This window comes from Pelobates fuscus, chromosome 4 (genome assembly GCF_036172605.1).
Source record: "Pelobates fuscus isolate aPelFus1 chromosome 4, aPelFus1.pri, whole genome shotgun sequence".
NCBI classification, from domain to species: Eukaryota; Metazoa; Chordata; class Amphibia; order Anura; family Pelobatidae; genus Pelobates; species Pelobates fuscus.
In genome coordinates this window covers 388,030,317-388,047,313 of record NC_086320.1, presented here as the reverse complement: position 1 = coordinate 388,047,313, position 16,997 = coordinate 388,030,317, and the positions used below count along the sequence as shown (strand labels likewise).

The 16,997-nt window shown below is 43.4% G+C and overlaps 1 protein-coding gene across 1 annotated transcript in view; it reads right to left on the bottom strand.

Annotated features, from left to right (window-relative positions):
- Positions 1-16,997, bottom strand: part of KCNH2 (potassium voltage-gated channel subfamily H member 2) — a 347,866-nt gene that overhangs the window by 328,771 nt on the left and 2,098 nt on the right. The gene's annotated exons all lie outside the window — the stretch shown is intronic.

Sequence of the window (16,997 nt, the reverse complement as noted above, 5' to 3'; positions counted from 1 at the left end):
AGGGGATTTAATGAGACAAACTATTATATATTATGACAGGAATAATAGACTGCTGAGGACCCCGATTAAAACAGCTTACAGTCTAGAGAAGGTTGGGGAAAGTAGCAAAATGGAAAGGTGAGAGTGGAGAAAGGACCCACTAATTAAGAGAGAGAGTTGACTGGAAGGCCAACGGCCAAGAGATGGGTTTTGGAGACTAGGAGAGAGTCTGATGGGGAAGACAAATTGTTCCATAAGATCAGCCCATGAGAAGACATGCAGTAAGGATGTGAGCAGCTGACAGGAGAAGGTCACCGGCAGAGCAGAGCGACCGAGAAGGGGCATATCTACAAATTATTGTAGACATATAACAGGGGGGTAGAGTTGTTTAGAGATTTATAGGTAAGAGTTAGTATTTTGAATTGACACCTATAGGATACAAGAAGCCAGTGTAAGGATTGACAGAGGGGCGAGGAGTGGGAGGAGAGATGGGTGAGAAAGATCAGCCTTGGAGCAGGATTGATTACGGACCAGTGGGAGGCTGGATAGTGTCTAGAGAGACCAATTAGGAGAGCATTACAGTAATCCATGCGAGATATTACAAGAGCATGGACAAGCTTCTTAGCAGCATCTTGCGTAAGAAATGGGCGGATGAGGGGCAATGTTTTTAGGTGGAATTGGAAGGATTTGACAATTCAAACAAAAGCTCTGATTCAGCAGGCTTGACCACCATGTTTCTACAAATTCCATTCAGCTCAATGTGTTTGTGTAGATATGTAATGTGTGTAAAATGGGGGGGGGGTAATTTTTTTTTTTTTTATTTTTTTTTACATTTTGTTTTAGTCCCCCCTGTGATGAAACCATCATGTTATTCGGGGCTTTTATTTTTTACTGGTTCGGTAGCTGTAACTACCTTACACCGACAACCCCCCCCCGGCTCATTAACTTCAAAGAGAACAGTCGATTAAGTGCTCTCCCTGTGTGGCCATCTTGTTCGCATAAAAGGAGGCAGCGGGACTTGGTTGTCGAGTGTCTGGAACTAAAATAGGACACTCGACTTCAAACTATACGAACGCCTGCTTCCTTTTCCCGAACAGCCAGGAGAACGCTGTTCGGTAGTTTTCTTTCCATGAACTAGGGGAACAATCGCTGCTATGAGCCAGGGATACCATTCGTGCATTTGTTAATTTTTTAAGACTTTCCGAACTAAACCGACCACACAACCTAAACTCATGGAACTATTTCCGGGCAGGAGTCTCGTGTGCGGTCAGTCAAACTTAGACTTCAATAATATTCCAAAACTCCTGAACTGACCTGGGTGATTTTTGGATATGTTAGTCACCAAGACCAGGGCTATCAGGGGATATAACATTTAAACTGTGTGTTTTGGTGTACTTTTTAAGTTTTATGAAAAAAAAAAAATTCTGCCTGGAGATAATTGTTATTACAGTATCTGACTCAATTATATCACAGGCAGATTAGGGATTATATGTTTGTATTGGGAGTGTCACACTTTGTAACTATATTGTTATTGGTTGTTAACTTTGTGTTATGGTAAGGTAAGTGTAGCTGAATGGGCCTTGGGACAGTACCCTTATGCCTGCTCTGGGCTTTCAGTGCCGGTTTCCTCCCTCCCCGTTGTCCCTATGTTTTGGGGCTTGCAGGCCCTGTGTGGGACAGATCTCCCTATTATGGAATTAACATGCTTTTCCCCTGTTTCGCCTAGCTGTTCGATAAATACCGTTCTCCTGATTTGCTACCACTGTTCTAGTCGACAACCGAACAAAATACCGAATGGCAGGCCACCCAGATATGGAGTGGGCCGCTCATTAACACCAATAACACCGTTCACACCTCCACAAACCGCAACTACATGAACGTTCCAAGCAGTCGGCTGGGTGGCCGCTGTTCGTATGTGCGTACACGTGGCGGCAGCCATCTTGTAATACAAAAAAGACAACGGCGTTTGGTCTTCGAGTGTATGGAACTAAAATTGGCCACTCGACGGCGCGATTACCGCTGGGACTTCCACCTTCTGTTACATTCATGGAGATTTATGCGAACAGATTGGTGTTATGGGGGAGAAAACTCACGAACAAGATACTACTACCGAACATATACACGAACAGTTTTTTCATTCGTTTTTGTATTTTATAATCCCGAAAGAGAGCGACCACACAGCCTATTTTCATGGAACCTTTTTGGGTAGGCGCCTCTTGTGAGGTCGGTCTAAACTATACCCCGGTGGCGTTTCGTCTGCTTTCGTGGGATCTGAGCGCTTTTCGGCTATCTTGGGCGCTCAGACCCACGCAATCTGGGGATATAGGACTTAATGAATCTTCAGAGCAGAGACTGGGCCCCTTAAAACAGCATTAACACCCAGCACTCCCAAGCAATCAAGTCCTGCTGAATCTTCAGAGCAGAGACCTTATATTTCAGACTTGGCCCCTTAAAACAGCATTAACACCCAGCACTCCCAAGCAATCAAGTCCTGCTGAATCTTCAGAGCAGAGGTATCATCTCTGGAAGATCTACTCAAGAATACCTGTATTACTGTTTCCTTTAAACTCTTATTTTAAGATTGTGTTCTATTCCATGTCCCTCCCTATCCTATCACTACTTAATTGATACCTATATCTCCCATCCCGATCTTCTGTTTTTGTTTTGCTTAAAGCTGGTGTGATCATGTCATTTTATGTTCATTCTTTAAGACTTTTTGTTAATTGTTTGTTTAGCTAGTGTTACTCACTGATAATCTTGTAAATTTATGTTCATGGTTTATGACTTTCACCTATCTGATCCTTCCTATCTTTTTATCCCAAATGTTATCTCCTTTAGTTTTTCATCTCTAATTAATTACCTCAATTGCCCCATGTCTCCCCACCCATAATAGTGTTTTATTTATTTATTTATTTTTTTTCTAACCTCAGACCTTATATTTCAGACTGGGCCCCTTAAAACAGCATTAACACCCAGCACTCCCAAGCAATCAAGTCCTGCTGAATCTTCAGAGCAGAGGTATCATCTCTGGAAGATTGCCCACCCTACCCTCCCCACACCATCCCACCCCATGGTCGACAACTTACTTATAGATAGTGCACATCAGCTGGTCTCCTTAACACACCAATCAAATCACTAAACCTCTCCTCACCTGAATTCATTTAACACACTGCATCCTTACATTGGTTTAATCACTCATTGATATTTGTGTGTTTGTATATATGATCTACATATCTATATAATACACATTTTTTCTAATGTTCTCCCTTCTATTTTTCACTTTAACACTAACTTCTCTCATCACTAAAATATCCCTATCCTTTCACTCACCTGTCTCTAGCAACACCATAATTATTACTTCCACCTTACTCCCCTCCCCTCTCTACTCATCCCATGCACTCTACACATACCTTTCCAGCCTATCTCCAGCAACTCCTCCCAAATCCTCTACATACATACCCTCCTACAAAACTTTCAAATCCTACTCCCACCTTCACTTCCTTTCTATCCTTCTGCTCCTAGCTGCTGGTGATGTCTCTCCTAACCCCGGCCCCCTCGCAACAAACTCAGCACATACTAACCCAAGGATCCACACTAATCTCATACCCATCTCATGTTCCTCTAAATCCTCCTTCAATACTGCCGTCTGGAACGCACGCTCTGTTTGCAATATAACTAAATCCACTGCTGTCCATGACTTCTTCATCTCTCGTTCTATAGATTTACTAGCCATAACAGAAACCTGGCTCTCCCCCTCTGACACTGCCACCCCTGCATCTTTGTCCTTCGGTGGTCTCCAACTTACCCACAACCCAAGAAACTCCGAATGTAAAGGTGGTGGTGTTGGGTTTCTCCTCTCCCCTCACTGCTCTTTTAAACCTCTTCCCACCCCCCCTTCTCTCTCTTTCCCATCATTTGAAATACACTCAATTCGCCTTTTCAAACCCTTCTCTGCTAACATTGCTGTTATTTACCGTCCCCCTGGTTCCCCTCTTCTCTTCCTTGACCACTTTGCTGCCTGGCTACCCTATTTCCTCTCTTCTAACATTCCATCCCTAATTCTCGGGGACTTCAATATTCCTATAGACACACCTTTGACCTCTGCAGCCACTAAACTACTTTCAATTACTTCCTCCCTCGGGCTATCGCAGTGGGCAAATTCTCCCACCCATGTAGCTGGCAATACCCTTGACCTAATCTTCACTTATGCATGTACAGTATCTAATATCTGCAACACTCCATATCCACTCTCTGATCACCACCTCTTATCATTTGCTCTTGCGTACCCCCTCACCCAAAAACCTCAGCCTAGCCCCCCTCAACTCAGGAGGGACCTTAATTCTCTTGATCTCCAACAGTTGTCAGCTGACATTGATTCACAACTGCTGTCCATCCCTTCCCTCTCCTGTCCTTCACAGGCCATCTCCATATATAACTCTACTCTTACATCTGCCTTGAACACTGCAGCGCCACTCCAAACAAGCACCTCGAGGAGGACCCGCCCCCAACCATGGCCAACTAAATCAACGCGCTACCTGCAAAGATGCTCCCGTTGTGCTGAACGCTCCTGGAGGAAGTCTCGTACCCAATCAGACTTTCTCCATTATAGATTCATATTGTGTTCATACAGCGCAGCCCTTGCCCTTGCCAAACAGTCCTATTTTTCCTCTCTCATTAGTTCATGTTCCCGCAACCCCAGGCGTCTCTTTCACACCTTTAATTCTCTTCTTCGCCCTGCTGTGGCCACCCCCAAAACTAACCTTACTGCTGATAACTTTGCATGTTACTTCACTGACAAGATTGAACAGCTAAGGAAAGAATTCTCCCCTCCTTGCCTTTCTGTTTCTCAATCACACATAGATCATGCCTTTCCTACCCTTCAGACATTCTCCCTAGCTACTGACCAAGAGGTGGCTGCTCTTCTTTGCTCCTCTCGCCCCACCACTTGCCCGCTCGATCCTGTCCCATCTCACCTTATTAGATCTCTCTCCACTTGTCTCGTGCCTTCTCTAACACACATCTTCAACTGCTCGCTCTCTTCTGGCATCGTCCCTGCTGACCTTAAACATGCCACTGTAGTACCTATACTAAAAAAAACATCCCTCGACTCATCCACCCCCTCTAACTACCGTCCCATATCCCTGCTCCCTTTTTCCTCAAAGCTTCTGGAAAGACTTGTCTTTACCCGTGTGTCTCATTTCCTCAATTCCAACTCTCTCCTTCACCCTCTTCAATCTGGCTTCCGCCCTCTCCACTCTACAGAGACTGCCCTTATCAAAGTTACTAACGACCTAATCGCAGCTAAATCCAAAGGCCACTACTCCATACTAATTCTTCTTGACCTCTCAGCGGCCTTTGACACCGTTGATCATGCTCTCCTTCTTCAAACTCTTCAATCGCTTGGTCTCTGTGACTCTGTCCTCTCATGGTTTTCCTCTTATCTCTCCCAACGCTCATTCAGTGTCTCCTTTTCTAATGATACCTCCTCCCCTTGCCCTGTCTCAGTTGGAGTTCCCCAAGGCTCCGTCCTTGGTCCCCTTCTATTTTCTCTTTATACTGCCTCTCTTGGCAAACTTATTACCTCTTTTGGATTTCACTACCACCTGTACGCTGATGACACCCAGCTATATCTCTCCTCCCCGGACCTCTCCCCTGCCGTCCTCTCACACCTCACCCCTCTGCCAGTCCTTACATTGGCTTCCTGTATGCTATAGGAGTCAATTCAAGGTACTAACTCACACCTATAAAGCACTGAACAACTCTAGCCCCTCTTATATCTCCTCACAGATCCATAGGTATGTCCCTTCTCGGTCTCTCCGTTCTGCCCGTGACCACCTCCTGTCCGTTGTCCGCACCCATACGGCCAACTCGCGCTTGCAGGACTTCTCGCGGGCGTCTCCCCTCCTATGGAATAGCCTGCCTACCGCCATCAGACTCTCCCCTAGTCTTGCATCTTTTAAGAAGTGCCTTAAAACCCATGTCTTTAGGAAAGCTTATGGCCTCCAAGACTAACCCTTACCTCACATACCTGTCTCTTGCCCTCTCCTAAAGGGCAGCCCACCTTATTTGATTGCAAATTCCTGTCCTAATGTGTTTTACACCCCACCTCCTATAGAATGTAAGCTCGTTTGAGCAGGGTCCTCTTCAACCTATTGTTCCTGTAAGTTTATTTGTAATTGTCCTATTTATAGTTAAGTCCCCTCTCATAATATTGTGCAGCGCTACGGAATCTGTTGGCGCTATATAAATGGCAATAATAAATAAATAAATAATAAATAAGGGGGTACCTTGTGGGGAAATGTATAATTTGGGGTGTTGAATATTGTGCATGTCATGGACCTGAGAGTTAATGTCATTGTACTGTGTACTTTGCTTCAGTCTACTCTCAGGTCCAGTGGGGAATGCCCCTTGAATGTGTAATTGGAAACCCCTTGCATGGGGATTCTCATAAAAGGCTGTGTGTGGCTCTATTTAAATCAGTTATACTCCCAGAGCTGAGTGTCGTCCAGTTGCTGGGGAGGTGATGGGAGATTCTTGGATTACTTTGCTGTATTTGGCTGTTCACTTGGGAGTATTCTATTCTTCCTGAGCCATCTTGGAATAACCAGCGGAGGAGAGTCCCTGCTAGGACTAGCTCTCCGCTACAGTAAGTAAGAGTCTGCTGGGCCCCCCAGGACCCTGATGGTGGCCGTCGTCTACATTATAGGCAAAAATTGCATCTTTATTGGCCGATATCGATATTGCTGAAAATACAGAATATCGGCCAATAATATCAGCCAGACCAATAATCGGTCGATCCCTAGTGAGAAGGTGTATTGTTATACATGTGATTCAAAAACAATTATCCTTTGTATTCTCCAATGTAGTGTACATACAAAAGAAAACAGAAATATATACAGATAATTGTGTAGTATATTAGATACTGTAGTGAAGACTTTAGTGAGTAACAGATATATCTACACTCACATTTTTTAGAGCCTTTTCAAGTAAATTAGGCTCTAAACTTCCGCACGTCTGTGTCTTTAAAGGTAGACCACACTTAGTTCGATAATTCTGTGTCTTTTATATACGCTGTGGAGAGGAAAATACACACTTTACCTTGGAGAGAGGGGTCGTGTGGTCTACCTTTAAAGACACAGACGTGCGGAAGTTTAGAGCCTGATTTACTTGAAAAGGCTATAAAAAATGTGAGTGTAGATATATCTGTTACTCACTAAAGTCTTCACTACAGTATCTAATATACTACACAATTATCTGTATATATTTCTGTTTTCTTTTGTATGTACACTACATTGGAGAATACAAAGGATAATTGTTTTTGAATCACAGGTAATCCACTGTGTTCTCACATTCAATACAGCGCCGCACTCTTAAAGATAGAAGACCCAAGGGGTGGCAACACCCATTGGGCCTGAAGTCTTTTTTTCTGTGTCTTGGTGATTATCTTTGTATGGTGGGTTGTGAGGAGTACCCATAGAGTGTATACAGCAGCTACAACTTATTGTTCACAATTATTATTCAGCGCCACTTATTCCACACCTATTGTAAATATATTCAGTATTGTTATACATCATTGTTATACGCCATTGAGATACAGCATTGAGATACTTCATTGAGATACTTTGCCTAAATATTTTGCTGAGATATATAATTGAGATGATGAGGTCTGGATGCCTTTAGTGGTCCCTTTAAAACAAGTGATATTGTTACAGAAGAGGTGGAGGTGGCTGGGATGTCGTAAATAGCAGAAGATTGGCCTGAGAGTAAAATGTGCAGAGGGGTTGAGATGACCAAAACACCGCTGAACTACTATCCATCCATGTGTTTGTTTCAATTCACCTATAAAGAGCAGCATTCGTATAGAAAAAACTACCGAACGCAGGGTACATGACCCCCTGTTACTCGAACAGTTCCCTTCGTTATTTTGACGGTGGATACTCCCGAAAGCCTAAAACCATCTGGAACTATTTGGGGTTTCACCTCGTAGTTGACCGGTCTAAACTTCACTTGAAGGGCATTACGGATCTGAGTGATATTTCGACAGAGTGGGCCTTTAGATCCCTGCTATTCGGTGAAGTATCTTTCTTAAATCTGTGAAAAGCAGCATTTTTAATGCCATGCCCGGCGTGATTTTCCATGGATTTCACTCGAGAATGATGTTCATGTCCACCAAGAGATCCCCTGACTCAAATACAAAAAGAATTGGAAAAGTTCCCCCAAAAAAGGAAACGTTTGAATGACAGTCAAACAAAACGATTTACTAAATCTGGGAAAATTACAGACCAAGATATCAATGTATATGAATTACTCCCGCAGTAACGCAGGCATGACAGCATGCAAAATAAACCGAATAGACACACTGCACCCCATTCCTAAATGCACCTCGGATAATGAGTATTCAAGGAGAACAAAGAGGGATTTCCCCTCACAAATTCTAATGACAACAGAAATTAATTACACTGAAACCATTTCTAATATTTCTGTTGAGAATCCCCAAGAAACCCTCATTTTGACATGGAGGGTATCACGCACCAAGTCACCAGAGGTGTAGTGGTATTATTTTACAGGTGATCAAAGGTAGTAGGAGATTGTAATTCAAGGCTACGTTAGCTGAAAACTAAACAGCGATATCTTCAAAAAGATCCTTTGAATATGGGGACTGATTTCTGAACACATTTATTGTAGACACATTACTGGGAGTATTATTGCTGTGGAGCTCTGTTATACACTCAGACACATTACTGGGAGTATTATTGCTGTGGAGCTCTGTTATACACTCAGACACATTACTGGGAGCATTATTGCTGTGGAGCTCTGTTATAAACTCAGACACATTACTGGGAGTGTTATTGCTGTGGAGCTCTGTTATACACTCAGACACATTACTGGGAGTATTATTGCTGTGGAGCTCTGTTATACACTCAGACACATTACTGGGAGTATTATTACTATGGGGCTCTGTTATACACTGAGACACATTACTGGGAGTATTATTACTGTGGAGCTCTGTTATACACTCAGACACATTACTGGGAGTATTATTGCTGTGGAGCTCTGTTATAAACTCAGACACATTACTGGGAGTGTTATTGCTGTGGAGCTCTGTTATACACTCAGACACATTACTGGGAGTATTATTGCTGTGGGGCTCTGTTATACACTGAGACACATTACTGGGAGTATTATTGCTGTGGAGGTCTGTTATACACTCATACACATTACTGGGAGTATTATTACTGTTGAGCTCTGTTATACACCCAGACACATTACTGGGAGTATTATTTCTGTGGAACTCTGTTATACACTGAGACACATCACTGGGGGTATTATTGCTGTAGAACTCTGTTATACACTCAGTCACATTACTGGGAGTATTATTGCTGTGGAGCTCTGTTATACACTCAGACACATTACTGGGAGTATTATTGCTGTGGGGCTCTGTTATACACTCAGACACATTACTGGGAGTATTATTGCTGTGGAGCTCTGTTATACACTCAGACACATTACTGGGAGTATTATTACTGTGGAGCTCTGTTATACACTGAGACACATTACTGGGAGTATTATTGCTGTGGAGGTCTGTTATACACTCAGACACATTACTGGGAGTATTATTACTGTTGAGCTCTGTTATACACTCAGTCACATTACTGGGAGTATTATTGCTGTGGAGCTCTGTTATACAATCAGACACATTACTGGGAGTATTATTGCCGTGGGGCTCTGTAATACACTGAGACACATTACTGGGAGTATTATTGCTGTGGAACTCTGTTATACACTGAGACACATTACTGGGAGTATTATTGCTGTGGAACTCTGTTATACACTCAGTCACATTACTGGGAGTATTATTGCTGTGGAGCTCTGTTATACACTCAGACACATTACTGGGAGTATTATTGCTGTGGGGCTCTGTTATACACTCAGACACATTACTGGGAGTATTATTGCTGTGGAGCTCTGTTATACACTCAGACACATTACTGGGAGTATTATTACTGTTGAGCTCTGTTATACACTGAGACACATTACTGGGAGTATTATTGCTGTGGAACTCTGTTATACACTGAGACACATTACTGGGAGTATTATTGCTGTGGAACTCTGTTATACACTCAGACACATTACTGGGAGTATTATTACTGTGGATCTCTGTTATACACTGAGACACATTACTGGGAGTATTATTGCTGTGGAACTCTGTTATACACTGAGACACATTACTGGGAGTATTATTGCTGTGGAACTCTGTTATACACTCAGACACATTACTGGGAGTATTATTACTGTGGATCTCTGTTATACACTCAGACACATTACTGGGATCATTATTGTTGTGGGGTTCTGTTATACACTCAGGCACATTACTGGGAGTATTATTGCTGTGGAGCTCTGTTATACACTCAAACACATTACTGGGAGTATTATTGCTGTGGGGCTCTGTTATACACTCAGACACATTACTGGGAGTATTATTGCCGTGGGGCTCTGTTATACACTCAGACACATTACTGGGAGTATTATTGCTGTAGAGCTCTGTTATACACTCAGACACATTACTGGGAGTATTATTACTGTGGAGCTCTGTTATACACTCAGACACATTACTGGGAGTATTATTGCTGTAGAGCTCTGTTATACACTCAGACACATTACTGGGAGTATTATTGCTGTGGGGCTCTGTTATACACTCAGACACATTACTGGGAGTATTATTGCTGTGGAACTCTGTTATAATACTGTGAAGGACTTTTATGCAATTGCCTATATGCTTCAGTTTAATTCTCTCCCTGCTATTTTAAGGTCTATATTGTTCGGTTCCAAATGTCAAGAATGAATGTATTCGTGTACCGAACGGGGACCACACACCCTGGGTAGCAAGTAGCAATTAGAACACAGAGAAAAACGCAACTTAATTGCTACTGGGTGGCCACCATTTGACATACGAACACGTGGCGAGAACAAAGGATGGCGGCCATCTTAACACTCACGAATGCGGTCAGCGGGGCTTACGCATGAATTGCATGGAACGGTTTTCGGTACGGGAAACATGCGAACGCCCGGTCCCCCATGGAAGTCCTGGATGAATACGTTCCCCTCCACGAATCAAACTGGCGTTCGGTAGATGGTATCTACCGGATGAGGGGAACATTCACAGGTAACCAGCTGAACCATACGAACGGTAGTTTTCGTGTAGTTAGATGCGAACGGAGACCGGCTTTTGCTACTGATTCTATGGAACTCTAGATCGGATACCTCCACATGGCAAGCCGGTCAAACTTCCACACGATGCGACACGGAAACTACCGAACGGAAATTTGTGAGATTTGGATATGTAAGATTTGGATATACTCAGCTATCCAGGGATGTTAAAAGTATAATTGTATGTCTTATAGAAAGTATGTTTCTGAAATTGTTATAAATTGTAATGTTTCTGGCCAGCAGATAATTGAGCTTTGTGTATTGTAGAAACTCAATTATCTAGCCTGGCCCAGAGGAGGAGTTTTGTGTTGCATACATTGTGAGTTCTGTGTGCCAGTAAATCAGTCCTGTTCCAGCATTAAGCTTTGGCTCATGTGTGGATTATTCGGCGATTCCAGGGATATTTCTACGTGTGGAATATTGGGTGATTTTCTTTTATGGGGAGAAGGGAATGCTTGACGGGGATATGTTCTACTACCGTCACACACTTTCGTACATGTTGGGGTTTATATAGAAATGGCAGGGAAGGCTTAAAAATAATTGGACTAAAAGAGTTTATTTAGCACAGGCAGAGAAGGGTTAAAATCCATTGGACTAAAGGAGTTTATATAGCACAGGCAGGGAAAGGTTAAAATCCATTGGACTAAAAGAGATTATATAGCACAGACAGAAAAGGGTTATCATCCATTGGACCAAAGGAGTTTATATAGCACAGACAGGGGAGGGTTACAATCCATTGGACTAAAAGAGTTTATATAGCACAGACAGAGAAGGGTTAAAAATCCATTGGACAGAAATAGTTTATATAGCACAGACGGGGAAAGGTTACATTCATTGGACTAAAAGAGTGTATACAGCACAGACAGGGAAGGGTTAAAATTCATTGGACTAAAAGAGTGTGTATAGCACAGACGGGGAAGGGTTAAAATCTATTGGACTGAAAGAGTTTATATAGCACAGACGGGGAAGGGTTAAAATCCATTGGACTAAAATAGTTTATATAGCACAGACAGGGAAGGGTTAAAATCCATTGGACTAAAAGCGTTTTTATAGCACAGACAGGGAAGGGTTAAAATCCATTGGACTAAAAGAGTATATAGCACAGACAGGGAAGGGTTAAATTAATTGGATTAAAAGAGATTATATAGCACAGACAGGGAAGGGTTAAAATGCATTGGATTAAAAGAGTTTAAAAGAGTTCATATAGTACAGACAGGGAAGGGTTAAATTATATGGACTAAAAGAGATTATATAGCACAGACAGGAAAGGGTTAAAATCCATTGGACTGTAAGAGATTATATAGCACAGACGGGGAAGGGTTAAAATCCATTGGACTAAAATAGTTTATATAGCACAGACAGGGAAGGGTTAAAATCTATTGGACTAAAAGAGATTATATAGCACAGACGGGGAAGGGTTAAAATCCATTGGACTAAAATAGTTTATATAGCACAGACAGGGAAGGGTTAAAATCTATTGGACTAAAAGAGATTATATAGCACAGACGGGGATGGGTTAAAATCCATTGGACTAAAATAGTTTATATAGCACAGACAAGGAAGGGTTAAAATCCATTGGACTAAAACAGTGTATATAGCACAGACGGGGAAGGGTTAAAATCTATTGGACTAGAATAATTTAAAAGAGTTGATATAGCACAGACAGGGAAGGGTTACAATCCATTGGACTAAAAGAGGTTACATAGCACAGACAGGGAAGGGTTAAATGCATGGGACTAAAAGAGATTACATAGCACAGACAGGGAAGGGTTAAATGCATGGGACTAAAAGAGTTTATTTAGCACAGACAGGGAAGACTAAAATAGTTTATATAGCATAGGGAACTGTTAAAATTAGAGTTTTAGTAGCACAGGCAGGAAAGGGTTAAATGTATGTGACTGTCTGAGATAGCATGGACAAGGAAAGGTTAAATGTGTTCAGGGATCTATGGTGACAGTGAGAGACAGACACAGGGAGAGATAGAGAGACAGACAGACAGGCACAGTGAGTGACAGAGAGAGACAGAAGCAGACTGAGTGACAGAGAGACAGACAGGTACCGTGAGCATCAGAGAGACAGACAGACAGACACAATGTCTGACAGATAGAGACAGTCAAACAGAGAAGAGAGATGGCACCTGATAGTCCAAAAAGCAATTCTTTAATATGTAGAACTAAGAACGTGATTCACCAGGCGAATTGTGACATGGAGTAGGTAGTGACGCAGATAGTAAATACGGGGATCCCAGCCATGGTCCACAAAGACCCCCTAACTGACAGACCCCCATGATTGACCAAATGAGAGAAGGTTCCGTCACACAGACCGCCCTAACTGACCAAATGAGAGAAGGTTCCGTCACACAGACCACCTAACTGACCAAATGAGAGAAGGTTCCGTCACACAGACCCCTCTACCTGACTAAATGAAACATAGCAACATAGAATGTGACGGTAGATAAGAACCATTTGGCCCATCTAGTCTGCCCAATTTTCTAAAATACTTTCATTAGTCTCTTATATCTAAGATAGCCTTATGTCTATCCCACACATGCTTAACTTCACTGTATTAACCTCCACCACTTCAGCTGGAAGGCTATTCCATGCATCCACTACCCTCTCAGTAAAGTAATACTTCCTGATATTATATTTAAACCTTTGTCCCTCTAATTTAAGACTATGTCCTCTTGTTGTGGTAGTTTTTCTTCTTTTAAATATAGTCTCCTCCTTTACTGTGTTGATTCCCTTTATGTATTTAAATGTTTCTATCATATCCCCCCTGTCTCCTCTTTCCCCCAAGCCATACATGTTAAGATCCTTTAACCTTTCCTGGTAAGTTTTATCCTGCAATCCATGAACCAGTTTAGTAGCCCTTCTCTGAATTCTCTCTAACGTATCAATATCCTTCTGAAGATACGGTCTCCAGTACTGCGTACAATACTCACCAGTGTTCTGTACAATGATAGAAGGTTCCGTCACACAGATCCCCCCCACCCCCCACCTAACCAAATGAGAGTCCATCACACAGACCTCCCCAAATGACTAAATTAGAAATGCCCCTCTCACAGACCCCCTATCTGACCAAAGTAGAACGGCCCATCACACAGAGCACCTATCTGACCAAATGAGAAAGGGTCCGTCACACAGACCACCTCTCTGACCAAATTAGAGAGGTTCCGTCACACAGACCCTCCTACCGGACCAAATGAGAGAGGGTCCAACACACAGACCCCCCTACCTGACCAAATGAGAGACCCCTATCTGACCAAATGAGAGAGGGTCCATCACACAGACCCCTATCGGACCAAATAAGAGAGAGGGTCCATCACAAATACCAAATGAGAATGGGTACGTCACACAGACCCCCCTACCTGACCAAATGAGAGAGGGTCAGTCACACAGATCACCTCTCTGACCAAATGAGAGAAGGTTGCGTCCCACAGACCCCCTTACCTGACCAAATTAGAGAGGGTCAGACCTGGCCAAATGAGAGAGGGTGCATCACACATACCCCCTATCTGACTATTTAGATAGGAGACCAAATGAGACAGATCTCCTTTCCTGACCAAATGAGAGAGGGTCCATCACACATACCCCTCACCTGACCAAATGAGAGAGGGTCCATCACACAGACCCCCACCTGACTAATTGAGAGAGGGTCCATCACACAGACCCCTATCTGACCAAACGAGAGAGGGTCCATCACACAGACACCCCAACCTGACCAAATGAAAGAGGGTCCATCACACAGACCCCTATCTGACCAAACGAGAGAGGGTCTATCACACAGATCCCCCTACCTGAGGGTCCATCACACAGACCCCCTATCTGACCAAATGAGAGATGGTCCATCACACAGACCCCTATCTGACCAAATGAGAGATGGTCCATCACACAGACCCCCATCTGACACCCCCCACTGTAACGGAAACCGCCTTTAACTTGGCACTTAAAGTGACTATGGGCCCTGGCCTGGAATGCCTGTTTTGGTGAGGCAGGTACACAGGGGCTATTCGAACTGCTTTCCTCCCTGGTTTGGGTTTGCCACTATTGCAAGATTGGGATACCCTTGTTTTAAAAGTTAATATTTTCAGTCTTGTGATGACTCTCCATCGTTCTCTGTTGGTGAAACTGGAAAATGTATTGATTTGCATTATCGTAATATGCAAATTAGAAAGAAAACTGGCCAGTTCTGTCTGTGTATCTGTATTTTTCCTTAGTTTGGAAAGTTGTAATTGTGTTATATATGTGATTATATTATTATGTTGTTTGTTTGTTTTTCATGTTATGAATGTTTGTTCTTGTCCAAATAACATAGCATGTGTTAGTTCCATTGGGAACTGTGTGTCAAGTTCTGATTTATTCAGGGATCCCAGTAACAGTTTTTGGACATGTTTACTGTCTGCTCTGGTCCCTAATTCTCAGGACCGGCTAAGAAAAAGCTAGGCCTTACAGCCACAAGTGCCTTTTTAAAGGCAGTAGCTGATCAGTGTAGGCAGTGGTGTTGATACCTGCAGAGAAGAAGCAAAGGCAGAGGGGACAATACCTGGATGGTGAGAGCTGCAGCCTGGTCTGGTGAAGAGGATTTCAGAGACCCCCAGTCGAGTTTCAGCGACTGGTTCTGAAGCTCTCCAAAGTCACTGGTAGCAGAGAGAAAGCTGACCTGGTTGAGGTACATACTGAGCCCCAAGTGTAACTCAGAGAGGATCAATTACATACTGCACTGTGCCTAATCTAGAGTAGACCCATCACTCACTGCGGCCCCCCAGTTAACCAAACTGGAGAGGGTCCATCAAACTCCTCATCTAATCAACTGAGATAGGATCAGGCCTCACCATGCTCACAGCTAACCTCCCTCTAATTGATCTAATGATGGAGGAAGGGTCCATATTCACATGGTCTACGACATAAAGCCCATCGCATATAGACCCCCCAAACAGACAGACAGTTTAGCAGAGGGTCCATCACACACTGTATCCCTATCTAACCAACTAACTGAGAAAGGGTCTATCACACACTGCTCTACTTATCTAACCAACTAACCAATAAAGAGTCCATCACACACTGCACCCCCCTCCTAACCAACTAACCGGGAAAGGGTCCATCACACACTGCACTTAATCTAACCAACAAATTGAGGAAGGGTTCATCACACACTACACCCCCCACCCCCCCATCTAACCAACTAACGAAGGAAAGGATCCATCACACACTGCAATTGGTGTGGATCCATCACACACTGCAATTGGTTAGTTGGTTTGATAGGTAGAGCCGTGTCTGATGGACCCTTTCTCAGATAGTTGGTTAGATGGAGGGTGCAGTGTGTGAAGCACCCTTTCTCTGTTAATTAGTTAGAGAAGGGGTGATGCAGTGTCTGATGGACCCTTTTTCAGGTAGCTGCTTAGATGGGGGGGGGCTATCCCATCTAACCAGCTATCTGAAGAAAGAGTCCATCACACATTGCACCCCACATCTAACCAACTAACCTAAAAAGGCGCCCATAGCACGCTGCAACCCCCATCTAACCAGCCAACCTAAAAAGGGTCCATCGCACACTGCACACTCACCCACTAACTGAGAAAAGGTCCATCACACACTGCACCCCCCCTCCCTCCCCATTCAACCAACTATCTGAGAAAGGGTCCATCAGACACTGCATCACCCCCTCCCTCAACCAATTAACAGAGAAAGGGTCCATCGCACACTGCACCCCTATCTTACCAACCTACCGAGAAATGGTCCAACACACACTGTAGCCGCTATCTAATCTAACCAACCTAAAAAGGGTCCATCACACACTGCACCCCCCCATCT